General features: G+C 37.1%; 1 protein-coding gene across 1 annotated transcript in view; it reads right to left on the minus strand.

Annotated features, from left to right (window-relative positions):
* KCNH8 (potassium voltage-gated channel subfamily H member 8) overlaps positions 1-21,703 on the minus strand; it is a gene marked incomplete at both ends in the record, with an annotated part of 386,090 nt that overhangs the window by 127,633 nt on the left and 236,754 nt on the right. The gene's annotated exons all lie outside the window — the stretch shown is intronic.

The following is a 21,703-nucleotide window of genomic DNA, read 5'->3' on the forward strand; positions in this document are numbered from 1 at the left end:
TGGGCGGGGGGGAAGGAAGCGAGGAAGAAAACTATATTAAATTAGACTAACGGTAACCTCTTAACGTACTTTAGATTGACAATACCCAAAATACTCTTCTTGACAGATCCAGCTCAACTCAACAAACAGGTATTGGAGAAAGGTGAAGAAAGTAGTATTTTTTGAGCAGTAATACATTCCAGACTTTGGGCCACATGTTAACATAATTAAAATAAATAATAATAACAACAATAGGCAACACTTACTGAATGCTCACTGTGTACCAGACATTGTCCTAAGAACTTAGCTTAGATTGTTTCACTTACTCAGAATGTCTTCTACCGTACACGACGATGGTAACATAGCAGACAGTACATAGTAGGCAGTATTAGCAGAGGCAGAAACTAAATCTCAGTGGGAAAAGTAACTCATCCACGATCATCTTGCCAACAGTGGCAGAGATGACTCTGAACACAAGTATAATTTGCAGTCCATGTTCTTTTAATTTATTTTTTATCCAGTAGTACTCTATTCCGTGTACAAAAGTTTTACTAATCTCCGTATGTTTATGAAACTGATCCTTGCCGTGAAGATGTTTGTATTCACAAAATACCAGAAGTTTCTTCTTTGGATTTCTAGGTTAAACTCCCCATTCCATTTAAATGGAAGATATACTCATTTTCAACCATTCCTTACATCATCCTTTTAATATATTTTTATTTTATGTTTATTTTATATTTGTATTTATTTTATATTTATATTATATTTTACTATCTATTTATCAAACTTTTTACAATATATGACATCCTTGTGAGGGCTGGTCAAAGGACAAAGCCATAGACATGTGGACCATCTAGAGTTCAATCCTGCTGCCTATGAATAAACTTCTCAGAGTCTGTCACATAGTTCTTGGGTTAAATATCATTAAAGCACTGGAAAGGGTTATATTTTCTTTAATTTGTTTTAGAGTTGAGTATGACCAATTTATGGGGAATTTTGGGATTGGTGCATACACGTAAGTGTGATGAAGGCTGCTCATTTTCTGCACTGGCAACCCCAACAGAAACATATTTGTTGGTGGGACTTTGGTCTTCGGGAGTGTCGTGATTCAGTGACAAAGATCAAAGGAAGGAATTTGGGAAGTAAGTACCCCAAAGAGAATAGGAATTCAAGGAGATAGGAAACGAATGGTAAGCTCTGAGTTACATAATTTTTAAATGAATTGGAGTACTCTTTACAGCTAATGTAAACCATTGCAAGTACGTGGAATCGTGTCATGTGAGGTTAAGAACTTGTTGGTATCATGATCGTAATGATAATAATAATAAAGATTACAATAATGTGCACTTTACACATTTGTAGATCATGTTTACTTTTCACTTCACATCACATTTGAAGGAGAATTCTAAGATGCCCCCCACCCCCAATCCCCTGCCACCACCCTCACTCTCCTCTGATCTCTTCCCCTTGGGTAAGGGTGGATCCCCTGAGCATGAGATATGAAGGTGTGATCACATTACATCACAGGTAAAGAGAGATGATCTGCGTGGCCTGCCCTCATCAGGTGAGCCCTTTAACGCCGACCTTTCTTCATCTGGTGTTAAGGGATTGGAAAGCAGTGAGGCATGCTCTTCCTGGCCTGGAAGGAAGCAACTGCGTATTATGGGGAGGGCCACACGGCCGGGAACGGCGGGCAGCCTCTAATTGCTGAGAATGACCCCTCACTGACATCTCGTGAGAAACGGAGACCTTAGTCCCACAACCATAAAGAAATTTGCTCAACAGCCACATGAGATAGGAAGAGAATCCTGGGCTCCAGAATGGACCACAAGCTGACACCTTGATTTCAACTTTCTGAGGCCCTGAGGAGAGACTTCAGCTAAGGTAGATCTGGACTTCTGACCTATAGAAACTATGAGATAATAAACGGGTATTGTTTTAAGCTGATGTGTTTGCGGTAATTGGCTATGCAGCAATAAAAAAACGAATACAACATTTAGTAAGTCATCTGGTTCTCATTATAGCCTGTGAGATGAGATAATACAGGAATTCTGACAAAACAGATTACTATTACGTTATTATAGATAACACATATGTTCTTAATATGAACACAGTGCTGTTCTACGACCTTTATAATCATAATCTCATTGACTCCTTACAACAATGCTAAGCGGTAAGTATTTTTATTAGTCCCTTTTACAGATGAGAAAACTGAGGCAGAAAAGACGTCAAGTGATCTGCCCAGGGTCACACATGATGAACTAAACCCCTCAGCTAGTTAGTGAAAAGAGCAAGACATGGATTCAAGTCTCTTAAATTCCAATTCTGTGCTTTGGGTTTTGGTGCCTCAACAGAGACCAGTCATATCTCATATCTGGAAGCAAGTTCTAGGTGACTCAAAAAGAAAACATTAATTGTTCTAGACTATTGTGAATGATCTAACTTATTAAGATGGCATTATTAGAAGTCATTTTTGTCAAAAAATAAAAATATTAAAATACTTCCATTGTGGGCTTCCCTGGTGGCGCAGTGGTTGAGAGTCCACCTGCCGATGCAGGGGACACGGGTTCATGCCCTGGTCCGGGAAGATCCCACATGCCGTGGAGCGGCTGGGCGCGTGAGCCATGGCCGCTGAGCCTGCGCGTCCGGAACCTGTGCTCCGCAACGGGAGAGGCCACGACAGTGAGAGGCCCGCGTACCGCAAAACAAAACAAAACAAAACAAAAACAAAAACAACAACAACAAACTTCCATTGTTAATACTGAGAATATGAAAGGATGAAGCTAGTTGATAAGCCACTCACAAAGGATGAACACAATCCCAAGGTGATTTCCACTGCAGAGTAAAAGTGCTATCATGGCAAAAAGTACCAATGCATCCCTGAAGTATGGCCACCAAAGGGGGCTGGGAGCTCAGGGGAATGTTGTGAAGTTGTTGGGGTAGCAGGTGACCTTTTCATTCTTTCTCTTTAACTTTCTAGACTCATGTATTTGTGCATTAGCCGAGCAATTTAACAGCTTAGACCAGCACCTGTTGAAATAAAGCAGTTGATAAGTAGTTCATTATCAAATTGAAGGAATAAATGCCTTTGTGTATTTACTAACTGATCACCAGGTTCTACCACAGATTTTACAGAAAACCCACTGCCACCATCCACATACCTGGGGTGCTCTCCTGAACGGAGGAATGGAAGAAGTGATCGATTGGTCTTTGGTTGACTGATACAGTAAACATTTTTAAAGCTATGTGGTTGACTAAAGAATAAAATAGAGGTGCAGACTTCTGAACAGAAAAGATATTTTCTTGGATGAGTCATTACAAAATATTAGTTTAGAAAGCTTTTTAAAAAATAATCTGTTACTCAATTGAGTTAATTGGATGAAAAGAAGATGTGTTTATTTTTACGTTTAAAAAGAAGTAATGGTAAGACTTTTAAACACAAAGAATGTTAACAGCAAAAGAATAAAATCTATCTTTTAAATTTATGGATACAAATATATTTTTGAAGTATTTGAGTACTTTCAGGTTTATTTTCAGGGAGAAAACCTAGATATGTATTATATTCTAAGATTTCTAGGACTATGGTATCATATAAGGACTGTAGGTTTGAGTGAGTGATGAGTATTATTTTTATTTATTTTTTAACTCTTTTAAAAATTTTATTGAAGTATAGTCGATTTACAATGTATTATTTTTATTTATTTATTTATTTTAAAAAACCTTTTATTCTATATTGGAGTATAGTTGATTAACAATGTTGTGTTAGTTTCAGGGATAGGGCAAAGTGATTCAGTTATACATATGCATGTAGCTATTCTTTTTCAAGTTCTTTTCCCATTTGGGTTACTACATAATTATTTTTAGATAGCTGATTTTTTTTTAAAAACCTACTTTTGTCATACACATAATAATAGACATAGTTCTGTTGTACTGTGATTTACAAAACATATTTTCATGTTTATTAGCTTGTGTTGTTCCCATGCCAACTCTCTCAGGTGTACTATCACTGACATTTTACTAATGACTCGGGAGATTTAAGGAAATTGTTTAAAGCCATGAAGATAGTAAGCAAGAGAGAAACAGGACATCTTTTGCAGGCAATTCCATTTTCTTTCCATTATCTTAAAGATTTACTGCACGTTCAAATATATTTTAGGGGCAATACCAATAGGTCAGTGCAGAGAGATGTATTTCCGATTTTAGCCCTTAGATTCATTTCAGCATTGGCAGCGCCCAGGTAAAATCTGGGTCACAGAATTGAATGTGGGGGAATGAACTGTCTTTGATTCTGGGAATATGAGGATTAAGCATCTGTCCAGGAAGAACTGAGAAATCACTCTGTGTTCTCTCCACTGATAAAGATGTGGTGGCACTGTAAATGTTCCCTTAACGGAAGGGCAGAAATGGGGAGCACACGTTCTTTCAGAGTGAGGGAAACACAGAATAAAATTAGATTGTGATGAGGGAAAAAAGAGCCTCCCAGATCTGGTGTTCCTCATAAAAGAACCATGGGGGTGAAGAGGAGATTCACCAACTATACTGGGTCCAGCTGCTCTTTCCCCTGTAGTTGTCTCACTTCCCATAAAGTTTTACACCTTCAGTGAATTAACTCAGTGACTCATTCAAATGTTGCAGTAAGAATGTGGTCTCCTCCAGACCCTAACCCTAACCTTCCTAAAAGGCAGCAGTATGGTTTTCATTCCGAGATATCTAGAAAGTATAATGTTTTTCAACTTTATGTTGAAAGATACATGAAAATTCATTAATATAGAAATTTTTATATTTAACTTTTCTTGTTAATTCCATTTACTATCAACGTGCACAACTGTCTATAAGCACACATACACACAGTTTGAATCAGGAAAAATATTTCCAAAACTATAATGAATTGAGTCATACGAATTTAGCACTTAGAAATGTTAATGCCTCACGTATGTGTGTATGCACAAGCAGTCTCTTGTGGCACACGGTGCTGGTATCATGTGAAATGAATAAACAAACAGGGTAATAGAGAATTACCATATATACATACATACATGTGATTTACAGAATTTCAAAAAATTGATCATAATATACCCCACCAAAATGAGGCAGACTATAATTGAATTCTTTTATGATTCAGATCACGCTGAGTTATTTTGCAGGATAATCAGTTTACCTTGCTGTATTTAGGTTTTACACAAGCATGATGAAAATAAAGACAAATAATAGAGAGAGAACTGTACGTGTTTTGTTCTCACATGGTTAAGATCTCCAAAAACAAGTGTTTCATTTCTGTCTCTCACTAAATGGTTATGTATGAGAACTAAAAGGCAAGAAGATTAAAACCAGTTTTTCCAGTTTGATTTCCTTGAGAACTCTGTGATTAGAAAGTACAAAAAAAAAAAAAGGTTAAATTTGATATGGCACAAATTAGTAGATTTCTTTATTAGCATGCACGCCAGATGGGAAATAATTTTAAAATAATATTGACTTACGTGTTAAAAAGTAAATTAAAATAGAATGGTGTGCATGAGAGCATATGCACCAAATACAAATAATATCTTCATTTAGCCATTTCTTTACAATTTAATCAATATAGTACAGCGAGGGTGGAGAGAGATTTAACTAAACCAGCTGCCGACTAATATTCTAAAGATACCCAGTCTTTTTCCATTGCTTGTGAGACACTCCTCTGAACACAGTATGATGCCACAGCAAATGTGAGTTGCACGTGTGGGCAGAATGAATAACTGGGGGTTGATTAATGAAGGGGCTTGAGGGACTCAAAATCCTAAGAATGGCTGTAATTGATTGCTAGGATTAGTGGATGAGATTTTCATACCACCTGATCCTTGCTCATCTTGTCAGCATTTGTCCCTCCTGCTTACCTTAAATGAGAAGTTTATGGAAATGAAAGGGCAGCAGACAGAGGGAGAAGCAGCAGTTAAGAGCAATTGCCTGCGGAAGAAAAGGTAAGGCTGAAAGAATGCAACCAGGTGGGTTGGGCGTGGTCGATACCATCACTGATTTCTGTTTTGTACCAGGGTCATGGTGGACTCGTACATCAGTTTTGACCCTCAACGTCAACATCAGATGGAACAGCCCAGAAAAAAAGTCCTTCCATCCCAACTTCTCTTTGAATGGAAGAACCCCATCCATGTCATGCTTCATAAGGATGCGGTCAACAAGGCCTTGAATGCTTCTGGCAATGGTGAGCCCTCTGCCTTTTGCCAGCGCTGTCTTAGTTTGACGCATCCTTCCTACTTTCCTCAAATAGGCATCTTCCTCCTTCTAACTCCCTCTCCTTGTTTCTAGTTTTGTCATTAGCAGCAAACAGAATATGTTGTACCTTTACATAGTGAGTTGCCCCATCAATTTTTATTTTGAAAAGAAATTTTCAGGTTTTTAACACAATAAAGAAAAGAAAACCATTCACGTAGTTGACTACTATCCTTTTGGAAGTAAGGTAATGAAACGGTAGCAGACTATGCCATCCTCAGATATGCCACTTTGGAATAAGAATTATTTTGAGCTGAAGGCAACTGAGAAGGAACAGAAGCCAGAAAAGCTCCCTGCCCTCTTCCTAGTTGCCTCAAAGCAGGACATACATTTTCAAAAGTGTCCCCTGCTCTCTTCTCTACCAGGAAAGACAAAAGTTAATCCCCAGATGTAGCCTGTCCAGTGGGAAGACAGTAGCAAATACTCAGCAGTGTTTGCAGAGTTCTCATTATTCCACAGTCTCACCAACACTCGACGTTGTCACACTTAAAAATTTTTGCCAATTGGGTGGTAGTATAATGTTTCTAGTATATATTTACAATTGTTTTTTCTTTTAGTAATGCAGCCTTAGTAAACTGCTGCGGAATCTTAAAAAAAAACCACACACACAAAGTCTTGCATTACTATTAGTTAAAGTAAACTTTTGCCAAGTTAAATTCCCAAATGTTGTTTTTTTTGTACAGATTGCTCCCAGTTGACCGTTTCTAATTTTTACTGGAAGATCTAAAGCACAGCTATACCTTTCAGCTTTGCAACATTCTTAAGTACTATGAAAATGTGTCAGTTGAGGACCTGTTGTGCTCTTTGCCCTGTGCAGGCCTCTTGGCACTCAAAGATGGACAAGGCATCCAAAAGGAGCATGCCTCTGATGGGGACCATGGACTCCCGTTTTTATTATCTGAAGTCCCATCTGTGAAAATGCTGGCAGGTCAAAGGACACAGCACACATTCCCAGCAGATCTCTAAGAAAACTCCCATTTATTGTCTATAACTATTTTATTATACTGACTTTGTACATTGCTTTCATTTCATTGTATAACATTACCTTCTGAAAAAACTTCCACATAACATGTACACTGGCATGTGTAAAAATGAACAATTTTGGCTCCATATAAGTTATCCACTTTCAGGTGCTGTGTAACTCTAAATTAGATATTGAATTTTGGAATTACTTGATCATTTTTAGTAAAAATAATTTAATGATTCAAAATAAACTACTAAAAAACCATGATTTATGCATACACTACTTAATTATAGAAAGTCTTTTGGCATACTTATCCTGTTTATAGTTGTAGTTTTTGAGTGGTAAAATTTCCAAATTTAACTCCAATAGAAAACATAAGGACTATAGCATCTATAATATTCAGTCATGAAATTTAAAACAATAATAAAGTCTATTAATTTCATATGAGGTAAATATTAGTTATCCAAGTAACAAAATTTAGAATTCATGAAGACTAAGATAGACAACAAAAGATGTGCTAACGAGAGACCTTCAAGATGGTGGAGGAGTAAGACGTGGAGATCACCCTCCTCCTCTCAAATACATCAGAAATACAACTACATGTGGAACAACTCCTACAGAACATCTATTGAATGCTGGCAGAAGACCTCAGACTTCCCAAAAGGCAAGAAACTCCCACATACCTGGTGATGGGGCTGATAGGGTCTTGGTCCTCCAGCTGGTGTCAGGTCTGTGCCTCTGAGGTGGGAGATCTGAGTTCAGGACACTGGTCCACCAGAGACCTCCTGGCTCCACATAATGTCAAATAGAGAAAACTCTCCCAGAGATCTCCATCTCAACGCTAAGACCCAGCTCCACTCAATGACCAGCAAGCTACAGTGCTAGACATCCTATGCCAACCAACTAGCAAGACAGGAACAAAGCCCATCCATTAGCAGAGAGGCTGCCTAAAATCATAATAAGGTCACAGACACCCCAAAACACACCACCAGATGCAGTCCTGCCCACCAGAAAAACAAGATCCAGCCTCATGCACCAGAACACAGGCACTAGTCCCCTCCAAAAGGAAGCCTACACAACCTGCTGAACCAACCTTAGCCTCTGGGGGCAGACACCAAAAAGAACGGGAACTACAAACCTGCAGCCTGCCAAAAGGAAACCCCAAACACAGTAAGTTAAGCAAAATGAGAAGACAGAGAAACACACAGCTGATGAAGGAGAAAGGTAAAAACTTACCAGACCAAACAAATGAAGAGGAAATAGGCAGTCTAACTGAAAAAGAATTCAGAGTAATGACACTAAAGATGATCCAAAATCTTGGAAATAGAATGGAGAAAATAAAAGAAACACTTAACAAGGAACTAGAAGAACTAAAGAGCAAATAAACAATGATGAACAGCAAAATAAATGAAATTAAAAATTCTTTAGAAGGAATCAATAGCAGAATAACTGAGGCAGAAGAATGGAGAAGTGATTTGGAAGATAAAATAGTGGAATTACTGCAGAGCAGAATAAAGAAAAAAGAATGAAAAGAATTGAGGACAGTCTCAGAGAGCTCTCGGACAACATTAAACACACCAACATTCTAATTATAGGGGGCCCAGAAGAAGAAGAGAAAAAGAAAGGGACTAAGAAAATATTTGAAGAGATTATAGTTGAAAACTTCCCTAATATGGGAAAGGAAAGAGTCAATCAAGTCCAGGAAGTGCAGAGAGTTCCATACAGGATAAATCCAAGGAGAAACACACCAAGACACATATTAATCAAACTATCAAAAATTAAATACAAAGAAAAAATATTAAAAGCATCAAGGGAAAAACAACAAATAACATACAAGGGAATCCCCCTAAGGTTAACAGCTGATCTTTCAGCAGAAACTCTGCAAGCCAGAAGGGAGTGGCAGGCCATATTTAAAGGGATGAAAGGGAAAAACCTACAATGAAGATTACTCTACCCAGCAAGGATCTCATTCAGATTCAACGGAGAAATTAAAACTTTTACACAAAAGCAAAAGATAAGAGAATTCAGCACCACCAAACCAGCTTTACAACAAATGCTAAAGGAACTTCTCTAGGCAGGAAACACAAGAGAAGGAAAAGACCTATAATAACAACCCCTCCAAAATTACAAAAATGGTAATAGGAACATACATATCGATAATTACCTTAAATGCAAATGGAGTAAATGCTCCAACCAAAACACATAGACTGGCTGAATGGATCCAAAAACATGAGCCATATATATATGTCTACAAGACACCCACTTCAAACCTAGGGACACATACAGACTGAAAGTGAGGGGATGGAAAAAGATATTCTATGAAAGTGGAAATCAAAGGAAAGCTGCAGTAGCAATTCTCATATCAGACAAGATAGACTTTAAAATAAAGACTATTACAAGAGACAAAGAAGGACACTACCTAATGATCAAGGGATCAATCTAAGAAGATATAGCAATTGTAAATATCTATGCATCCAACATCAGAGCACCTCAATACATAAGGCAAATGCTAACAGACATAAAAAGGGAAAGTGACAGTAACACAATCATTGTAAGGGACTTTAGCACTCCAATTTCAGCAATGGACAGATTGTCCAATGTGAAAATAAGTAAGGAAACACAAGCTTTAAATGACACATTAAACAAGATGGACTTAAATGATATTTATAGGACATTCCATCCAAAAACAACAGAATACAATTTCTTCTCAAGTGCTCATGGAACATTCTGCAGGATAGATCATATCCTGGGTCACAAATCAAGCCTTGGTAAATTTAAGAAAATTGAAATCATATCAAGTATCTTTTCCAACCACAACGCTATGAGGCTAGATATAAATTACAGGGAAAAATCTGTAAAAAATAAAAACACATGGAGGCTAAACAGTACACTACTTAATAACCAGAGATCACTGAAGAAATCAAAGGGAAATAAAAAAATACCTAGAGACAAATGACAATGAAAACACGACAACACAAAACCTATGGGATGCAGCAAAAGCAGTTCTAAGAGGGAAGTTTATAGCAATACAATCCTACCTCAGGAAACAAGAAACATCTCAAATAAACAACCTAACCTTACAGCTAAACTAATTAGAGAAAGATGAACAAAAAACCCCCAAAGTTAGCAGAGGGAAAGAAATCATAAAGATCAGATCAGAAATAAATAAAAAAGAAATGAAGGAAACAATAGCAAAGAGCCATAAAACTAAAAGCTGGTTCTTTGAGAAGATAAACAAAATTGATAAACCATTAGCCAGACTCATCAAGAAAAAAAGGGAGAACACACAAATCAATAGAATTAGAAATGAAAAAGGAGAAGTAACAACTGTCACTGCAGAAATACAAAGGATCATGAGAGATTACTGAAAGCAACTATATACCAATAAACTGGACAACCTGGAAGAAATGGACAAATTCTTAGAAAAGCACAACGTTCTGAGACGGAACCAGGAAGAAATAGAACATATAAACAGATCAATCACAAGCACTGAAATTGAGACTGTGATTAAAAATTTTCCAACAAAAAAAAGCTCAGGACCAGATGGCTTCACAGGTGAATTCTATTGAACATTTAGAGAAGAGCTAACATCTATACTTCTCAAACTCATACAAAATACAACAGAGGGAGGAACACTCCCAAACTCATTCTAGGAGGCTACCATAACCCTGATACCAAAACCAGACAAAGATGTCACAAAGAAAGAAAAGTACAGGCCAATATCACTAATCAACATAGATGCAAAAATCCTCAACAAAATACTAGCAAACAGAATCCAACAGCACGTTAAAAGGATCATACACCATGATCAAGTGGGGTTTACCCCAGGAATGCAAGGATTCTTCAATATATGCAAATCAATCAATGTGATACACCATATTAAGAAATTGAAGGAGAAAACCCATATGATCATCTCAATAGATGCAGAGAAAGCTTTCAACAAAATTCAACACCCATTTATGATTAAAAACGTCCAGAAAGCAGGCATAGAGGGAACTTACCTCAACATAATACAGGCCATATATGACAAACCCACAGCCAACATCGTTCTCAGTGGTAAAAAACCGAAACCATTTTCACTAAGATCAGGAACAAAACAAGGCTGTCCACTCGCACCACTATTATTCAACATTGTTTTGGAAGTTTTAGCCACAGCAATCAGAGAAGAAAAAGAAATACAAGAAATCCAAATTGGAAAAGAAGTAAAGCTGTCACTGTTTGCAGATGACATGATATGATACAGAGAGAATCCTAAAGATACCATCAGAAATCTACTAGAGCTAAGCAATGAATTTGGTAAAGTAGCAGGATACAAAATTAATGCACAGAAATCTCTGGCATTCCTATACACTAATGATGAAAAATCTGAAAGAGAATTTAAGGAAACACTCCCATTTACCATTGCAACGAAAAGAATAAAATACCTAGGAAAAAAAATACCTAAGGAGACAAAAGACCTGTATGCAGAAAACTATAAGACACTGATGAAAGAAATTAAAGATGATAGAAACAGATGGAGAGATACACCATGTTCTTGGATTGGAAGGATCAACAGTGTGAAAATGACTATACTACCCAAAGCAATCTACAGATTCAATGCAATCCCTATCAAATTACCAATGGCATTTTTCATAGAACTAGAACAAAAAATTTCACAATTTGTATGGAAGCACAAAAGACCCTGAATAGCTGAAGCAATCTTGAGAAAGAAAAATGGAGCTGGAGGAATCAGGCTCCTGGACTTCAGACTACACTACAAAGCTACAGTAATCAAGACAATATGGTACTGGCACAAAAACAGAAATAGAGATCAATGGAACATGATTGAAAGCCCAGCGATAAACCCACGCACATATGGTCACCTTATTTTTGATAAAGGAGGCAGGAATGTGCAGTGGAGAAAGGACAGCCTCTTCAATAAGTGGTGCTGGGAAAACTGGACAGCTACATATAAAAGAATGAAATTAGAACACCCTCTAACACCATACACAAAAATAAACTCAAAATGGATTAAAGACCTAAATGTAAGGCCAGACACTGTCAAACTCTTAGAGGAAAACATAGGCAGAGCACTCTAGGATATATATCACAGCTAGATCCTTTTTACCCACCTCCTAAAGAAATGGAAATAAAAACAAAAATACACAAATGGGACCTAATGAAACTTAAAAGCTTTTGCACAGCAAAGGAAACCATAAACAAGACCAAGAGACAACCCTCAGAATGGGAGAAAATATTAGCAAATGAAGGAACTGACAAAGATTTAGCCTCCAAAATTTACAAGCAGCTCAATATCAAAAAAACAAACAACCCTATCCAAAAATGGGCAGAAAACCTAAATAGACATTTCTCCAAAGAAGATATACAGATTGCCAGCAAACACATGAAAGAATGTTCAATATCACTAATCATTAGAGAAATGCAAATCAAAACTACAATGAGGTATCACCTCACATCAGTCAGAATGGCCATCATCAAAAAATCTACAAACAGTAAATGCTGGAGAGGTTGTGGAGAAAAGGGAACCCTCTTGCACTGTTGGTGGGAATGTAAACTGATATAACCACTATGTAGAACAGTATGGAGGTTCCTTAAAAAACTAAAAATAGAACTACCATACGACCCAGTAATCCTACTACTGGGCATATATGCTGAGAAAACCATAATTCAAAAAGAATCATATACCACAATGTTCATTTCAGCTCTATTTACAATAACCAGGACGTGGAAGCAACCTAAGTGTCCATCGACAGATGAATGGATAAAGAAGATGTGGCACATGTATACAATGAAATATTACTCAGCCATAAAAAGAAATGAAATTGAGTTATTTGTAGTGAGGTGGATGGACCTAGAGTGTGTCATATAGAGTGAAGTAAGACAGAAAGAGAAAAACAAATATCGTATGCCAACACATATATATATGGCATCTAAAAAAAAAAGAAAAGTTTCTGATGAACCTAGGGGCAGGACAGGAATAAAGATGCAGACATAGAGAATGGGCTTGAGGACACGGGGAGGGGGAAGGGTAAGCTGGGATGAAGTGAGAGTGGCATGGACTTATATACAGTACCAAATGTAAAATAGATACCTAGTGGGAAGCATCCGCATAGCACAGGAAGATCAGCTCCGTGTTTTGTGACCACCTAGAGGGGTGGAATAGGGAGGGTGGGAGGGAGACGCAAGAGGGAAGAGATATGGGAACATATGTATATGTATAACTGATTCACTTTGTTATACAGCAGAAACTAACACACCATTGTAAAGCACTTATACTCCAATAAAGACGTTAAAAAAAAGTGTTCATATAATTAGTGTTTGCCCCAGTGTGAAATCCAACACATATATCCTCATTAGACAGAAAAATTTTAGATCAAATAATGAGAGCTTTTATAGTTGCATAACATTTTACATTTTAATTAGGACTTTCATATTCATTTTCATATTTGAGGAAAAGAATATCCTTTATATTTGTGATAGTCTTTAGTGCTATTTGCCAAATCCTTCTGGCTTTCGACCTCCTGGTATGATTATATTTCCCACCACCTGAAGAGATTAAGCATGTCTCTGTGACTTGCTTTGGCTAAAATTGTGAGAGCAGGAGTATCCTGAAACATTTCTGGGCAAAGTTTTGAGAGCTTGTATGCAGTTCCTCACATTTTCTTCTCCCTGCCTTGATGATCACAGAAGCACGTGACAAGATGGGGCCTCTATCAGCCTGGGATTCCGAGTGACTACAGGGCTCAGAGCTCACAGCTGATTCACAAGCACTTAGTATGAGGGAGGCACAAACCTTCGAGAATTTGAGCTTGCTTGTTACCACAGAAAACTCTTGCCCATCCTGACAGCCATTCTTCAAAGGCTATAGAGAAGAGTGGCTCACAGTGAGAATTTGGAGTCAGGGTCCCGGGTGGTAGACCACTGAGCAGGTATTAGTTGTCTTTGCTGTTATTCCTACCAGTAGTGCTACTGCCGTTCTATAGGCTTCAAAAACTGAGAAACAGGGACCATGAATGACTTATCTAAGGTTGCCTGATGTATTCATTCATACTATTATTTTCATTGTTACTTTATAGACAGATAATTATGGCACAAATACTATAATGGTGTTAAAGTGACAATAAAATAATAATAAAAATAATAACAGGTAAATTTATTAAATTCTTGCTATGTGACAGGGCTTAAGTACATATATTAACTATTTTGAAATTCAGGTAATTTTTAGAGTCCTAAAAACTGTAGCATTTTGACTATAGGTTGCCATATGTTCAATTGTTCAACATATTTTAAAATGTCTTATTTCAAGAATTACATATATACTGTAAAGTACACTGGTGTTAAATGGATGGCTTGATGAATTTTCACAAAGTTGACCATCTTTGCCATCAACATGGATAGAGATATAACTAGGACCAGAACCCTAGAAGACTTCCATGATCCCATCCAGTCATTAACCCCTCCCAAAATCACTGTTGTCCCAATTATTATAGAATAGTTTTGCTTAATTAGTTGGGAACTCTGTATAAAAGGAATCCTATAGTAGGTACTCTTGTATATAAATTCTTTCACTAGACATTGCATATGCAATTTTCATCAGTTTGGTACCATGTTTACTTGTTTACTTTTTTATTGCTCTATAGAATTTCATTGTATAACTATAAAGAAATTCATTTCTTAATTTTATTGTTGCTGAAAATTTGATTTGGGTTGTTTCTAATTTGGGCTATTACAGTTAATGCTCTTAGAAACAAATACATGCATACATACATAAATACATAAATATGTGTGTATGCATGCACACAATACCTGTACCTTTCCTTGTACAAGTATAGGTGTGTCTGTCGATTCTATGAGTCAAATTTCTGGGTCATAAAGTAATTATATATTTTACTTTAGTACAGTGGCAAAAAGTTTAACAGAGAGACTGTACTAATTTACATTTTTACATACAGTATATGAAATTTCAGGTTGCTCTGTATCTTCCCACTACCTTGGTAATAATTTGTCTTTTTTTTTGGCCATTCTAGTGGTGGTGAAATTATTTTCATTTTCCTCATGATATTGAGCACATACTGCACATTTGGGTATCCTCTTTCATGAAGTTTTGGTACAGGACTTTTATCTACTGAAATATGTTTCCCTCCCTTTTCTTTTACTGATCTGTAGGAATTGTTATCATATGTCCTGATTATGAATTGTGTTCTGTTTAAGTAATCGATGCCTTTGCCAAGGTAATTAAGATATTCTACTTGATGTCTTCTAGGAGTGTAATTTTTTAATTTTCACATTTTGTCTACAATCCATCTGCAATTGATTTTGTATATGGTGTGATACAGGAGTCAAGATTTATATTTGCCTGGTGGAAAATATATTCAACTGACCCAGCACCATTTTAGAAAACATTATCATTTCCAAAGCATTTCAGTGACATTTTTGTCATAAATCAGGAGATTTTATATATACATGCTGATATGTTTCTGGTCTGTATATTTTGCTCCAATGACCTGCCTATCTGTTAGATCCTAGCTTTTCCAGTAGAGTCAGAAACAGATGTGTTCAAGCTATAGTTTAAGGACTCTCAATAGCATTCGAAATATGACTAATATATTTGACTTTTAAAGCATAAGTTGAGTCGTCACAAATCTGAAGTTACACTAAAAGAGACTAAATGGATTTTTATTTGAAATATTTGAATTTTAAATATTAAATTGGAAGTATTTGAAATAATGGAACCATGCCTGATGATGAGAAAAATAGATTCTCACTTAAGCACGTGATGATTTCATAGTTATTTTTAGGAATGCCATCAACAGAAATTACATTTGTGTTATGCCAGAATTGCTTTTCCACTTGTGGTTTCTATAATTCAGTCTATTTTTAGTCATTGTAAAGAGGAAAATCACAAAAAGATCAATACTATCAAGCCACACCCATCTGCTTTCAGTAACATATGAGTAGGCCCAGGGAAAAATGCCAAAGTTGTGGCACTGAGTAATTCTTTGCTCTTGTCGTGTTATATTCCAGGTCACTGAAATCAAAGGGAAAGCTGGAAAGTAAAATGGTGTCTGTTTTATTAATTCTCCCTCAGGGCTGTTTGCGTACAGAGTGTAGCCCAACTGAAAGCAGCTCTTTTGCCCCTTTCCTGTTTGCCCATTTCCCTTCCCCTCTAACCTTAAAAGAACCTAATTACAGAAAAAAAGATCACTAGGCAATTTAACCTAACTCCTGACCTATGCTCTCCTGAATGCACACCATGCCTTGCCTAACCTGTTGATTCTTTTCCTAGGTGAAAAGAACGAAGAATTAAGCAGTTAAAGAATGACTAGCTCTCTATCCTCAACAGCCCGCTTAGCAATCCTGCAGGTGGATCACATAGGCAAGATCACATCTGAAGAGTCATCTAGTTTGCACCCAATGGAGAATGATACAGAACCCAACATCCTGACTTGATGATTCACTGAGATCATTCTCCCTTTAAAAAATGTCCTGGCTGAGCAGAATGCTCAGAGTCGGTCTCAGGACACGAGTCCACCTTTGCCCCAGGTAGCCGGCTATTCTGATTAAAGCACCTTTCCTTTCTATTGCTACTCGCCTCTCAAATTATTGGCTTTTGAGCGGTGAGAAGCAGAAGCTGAGTTCGGTAATATAATGACATCAAGTCACTATCACGAGGCCTTTAACATGCAAGAATTCATCATGGTAGCTGGATCACCAAAGCCAAGAAAGGAAATCACAAGGCAAGCAGAACTAAAACTCTAAATAATCATACTGGAACTCAACAAGACAGGGCAGTACTGGAATGGGGCAGGAGGAATTCCAGAGCCAGTTAATTCCAGGATGCAGCTGGTTATAGTGAGTCAGGACAGAAGATGTGCTTCAGGGGTTTAACTATGGTTTGGAAATATACAGTGTCAACAGGGCTACCAAATAGAGCTGGAGCCTTAAAAGAAATGAGTCTCCAGTTATTTTATTTGTTCGTATTTCACACCGAAAGCTTTTTTACGTTCTTACAAAGTTTATCCTTTAAATTTATTGTATGGTATTTCTGGAGGGAAGGGAAGAAACTGTTCTTGTTTCTGTTTATATAATGAAAATATAGTCTCCAGAGTTTCTTAGTGATATTCCAGAGAGAACAAAACGTAACTCTCAAAACCCATGAACCCTATGTTTTTCTACTTATTATATTTTCTACTTATTTTAATTACTTATTTCTACTTGTTTTCTACTTATAGGGTAGTGGGCTTTGGTCTAAAAATGAATAAAATGTTACAAAAACAAATCTATTTGTTAAAAGTGATCTCATGTACTCAGGAAAGGTCTTGCCCTCAAATTAACCTTTTATTATACTGAGATTGTTTTACTGCTATTTTTCTAGCAATATTGGCTAACCACGTGTCTTTATTGGGGCTAGCGTAAGAAGGTCCTACAAAATTCAGGTTACTCAGGACTGAACACTGCCACAAACTGTAAACCTAAGGTTTTATTCTGAGAAGTTGTTTTTTGAGGCATCACTCAAACAACTGAGTAATGCAAATGGGGTATTTGGCTGTCACTACCATGTTACTAGACTTTGAGTGGTTTTGATGATTTCTATTACCCAAGCTAATGCTATTTGCTGTTTTAGCATCTCAATGTCCAGCAGTACTGATGCTCTTCTGAACATATTTAAACAGAAGCAGGCATGCACCCTTTGCTATTAGGGAGATTCAAACACAGCTGTCCCTCAACTTGCTTCTAGATTGCTATTGGCCATGCTTTCTGTATATATTTCAATTGTTATCAGACTTTTCACTTTTTTGGCAAGTTCAGATTTTCAACCTGTCATGAAAATACATCTCTTGATGATAAGAATTCATTTGTAATATCTTAATAAAGATGTCCAAGACATGGGTTGATCTGATCAAATATCACCCTCCATAGATGTTCACTATGCTTCCCCCTACTTTTCTTTTATGGGGTACCTTTAATGAGCATGTAAATTATTACCTTTGCTTATTAGTAGACCTCACCACTTGGGAAGAACTGGCTTGGTGTCTTGTAATACATGCCATTTGAAATGCATTCAAAACATGCAACAGCAAAGCTCTTAATAAATGGCTGTGGAGAAATAGCATATATATTTATTTTTCAGGTAGAAAATTTGCATATTATGTTGATATTAGGATCTGAGCTCGGCGAGTAAAGGGTCATTTGCATTGAGTCAAAATGACACCCAAAGGAATGTGAGACACCCTTAAAGTAGTATGTCATTGCCTCTAATATTTAACATAACCCCTTGCTTTTCTTTGCTCTTGTTGCCTCAATCTAAAAGCCCTGTAATGCACCTATAGGGTATAATGCAAAATACAGCTGTTCACCAAAATTCATATTCCCCTTTCTCCAGAGTAATAGAATTGTAGCTGGATGACATCCTGAGGTCCCTTTGCAACTAGTGCGGTCACGTAGCTAAGCTCCTGCAAACAGAATAGTTGTGTGCAAATTTTATGCTCTGTCCAATAAAACTGTGTATATTAGCTTTTTCATGCTCTTTGCTTTTCTGTTTTTCTGGCTGGAATAAAGAATGAAGTGACCTTAGAAGCCATCTACTAAATAAGGTAGAGCCACTGTCAGTCTCAGTTGTTAAATAACTGTGTAAGAGAACCACTCGCCTCTGCTCCTCTCTACTAGCCTTCAATACACTCAGAAAAGCATTAGGTGAGAGAGAATAAATTTCTACATCCCATAAGCCACTGAGTTATTGTTGCAGTTCTTGTTATAACATCCTGTTAAATCAAACTAATACGCAAAGCAAAGCCCACAACTCTCTCCTTCCATTAACTTAGTAATTTAACAGTTCCCAGTCCCAAGAAGCAGTGTTTTAGTGGCTGGTCTTAACTGTCCAATCAAAACGTGACTTTTTATCATTATAGACAAAGACTCACCCAGTTCTCCAGCCTCTACTAAGGATGGCAGTACTCCTTAGCAGTAGTTTTTCTTTTGCAATCCTTAGTCAAATACAGGTCAGCATCATTTCAATACAAACCCTTCCTGCACGTGCTCCTGGGCATTCAACCTCCTGCTGGGCTTGCTAAAGCCAAGGCATTAATATGATCCATTGAGGTCCCCCCTGTGTTAACTTGCCAGCTTTAACAAATTAGATACAGGACAGCCAGTTACCTTTGAAATTCAGATAAAGGATAAATAATTCTTTAGCATAAGTATGCCCTATAAATAGAAAAAGTTCTTTTATTGCTACAACTGTCCTTAGACTATTATGCTCTCATGAAACATCCAGAGGGCTTGGAAAGAGATCTAGTCAGAAAAAGACCAACAAGCACCATTTGACAAACAAGAGGCTACAGGTGACTGGAAAACACTTCTGAGGACTTGTTACAAACATTAAATAAAATAAACATAAAAATACTTTTATTAAATCTACTATTCAAAGTATGTTTACTCCTCATTTCCTTTGTATTTCCTTTTTTGTTTTATTCCGTTTCTGCTTGGTCGTTCACTAGCTGTGTGATCTTTTTTTTTTTCTTAACATTTTCATTGGAGTATAATTGCTTTACAATGGTGTTAGTTTCTGCTGTATAACAAAGTGAATCAGCTATACATATACGTATATCCCCATATCCCCTCCCTCTTGAGTCTCCCTCCCACCCTTCTAGGTGGTCACAAAGCACCAAGCTGATCTTCCTGTGATGCAGCTGCTTCCCACTAGCTATCTATTTTACATGTATATGTCATATATAATGTATATATGTCAATGTTATTCTCTCACTTGGTCCCAGCTTACCCTTCCCCCTCCCTGTATCCTCAAGTCCATTCTCTACCTCTGTGTTTTTATTCCTGTCCTGCCCCTAGGTTCATCAGAACCTTTTTTTTTTTTTAGATTCCATATATATGTGTTAGCATACAGTATTTTTTTTTTCTCTTTCTGACTTACTTCACTCTGTGTGACAGACTCCTAAATCCATCCACCTCACTACAAATAACAATTTCGTTTCTTTTTATGCCTGAGTAATATTCCATTGTATATATGTGCCACATCTTCTTTAACCATTCATCTGTCGATGGACACTTAGGTTGCTTCCATGTCCTGGCTATTGTAAATAGTGCTGCAAAGTGACTTTTAAAGTGACTTAACCTCTTTGAGCTTCAGTTTCTTTATCTATAAACTGGAATAAGTATTACTATCGAATTTTATTCTTAATTATACTGTCACACATAAGACCAGCTTTAAAAATATTGTGAGACAGGAAAAACAGGAAGTAGCTCTTTGCAACTTCATCTTCTTAAAGGGTTGTTCTAAGTTTTAAATGAGATAATGTCAATAAATATGTTTTAAATCTTCTAATATCTTCTATAGAAATGAAGCACCAGTCATTTTAAGAATCAGACTTAACATCTTTCATCTGTCTTAGTGAGACCACCTGTTTTATCCAGGCCAATATCTGACTCAGCACAAGTGATTCATAGTCTTTACTTTACTTCTTTCCTATCGCAGTCAATTTCCAGTCATGCTCACTTTCAAACATTCAACATAAATTTACAGAACACTTACTGTATACCAGACACCAGTAATCCAGTGTCTTTATGCTGAATTCCACTTCTACGATTATGATCTTTATCCAATGACCTTACTCGTGTTAGGTTTCTTCAAACATTGCACTCTAGCAATAAATTTCATTTTGCTTGGAAAGCTAGGCTTAGACAGAATTATGAATGGGTGATATCAGGAAGGCTGAAATTTTCCTTTTCCCTTCTTGGTTCCTTTAACTGGTTGAATAGTTAAAATGACACAAGAAAGATCAGCAGGAGAAAATCAAATGTAATTATATATATACATACAGGGACTCTGTATAAACATGGGAGAGTCCAAAGACAGGCAAGATGATGTATAGATTTCATTCTGGACTAAAGAAAGGAGGGCAGGGGTCTGGGACTTCAAAGAGAAGGAATGTAATTCACAGGAAGATGAAAAAAGAGCAGATGTTTGGTAAACAAATGTTTGCTGGGCCATGTAGAAACAATGGGACACAGAGAAATTTTAACAAGCAGACTTTGTTAGGTTCCTCCCTGTCTACACACCTAGTTCACATTATACTATAGATCTCTCTGGTATAGTTCTCCTTCCTGGAATATACTCTCTATCTAAATTCTTTTAGGCAGTTAAGGGAGAGGTGAAAAAAATAACTTCCTGAGTCTTCTGTTTCTTCTGCATGCCAAAGGAACACATTTAGGGGTGGCCAACTTTGCTTCCCTCCAGTGAATAACCACAAGCATAGCTTATTTCTTGTTGCCACCTTGGTAAGTCCATCCTCATTCCAGACGCTCAGACCTCATAGTCTCTCCCACTTTCCTATCAACTTTTCTTCTCTGATCACACCTTCACATTCCATAACTAATATGGACCAGTTCTACATCTGTTTCAAAATACAGCACAGATGTCTTTCCCACAGTCCTGGTGTCATACTACACAGCTTGGAGCAGGGCTTCCACTGCTCTTATTACTGT

Source organism: Grampus griseus, assembly GCF_964374135.1.
Source record: "Grampus griseus genome assembly, chromosome: 5".
Taxonomy (NCBI): Eukaryota; Metazoa; Chordata; class Mammalia; order Artiodactyla; family Delphinidae; genus Grampus; species Grampus griseus.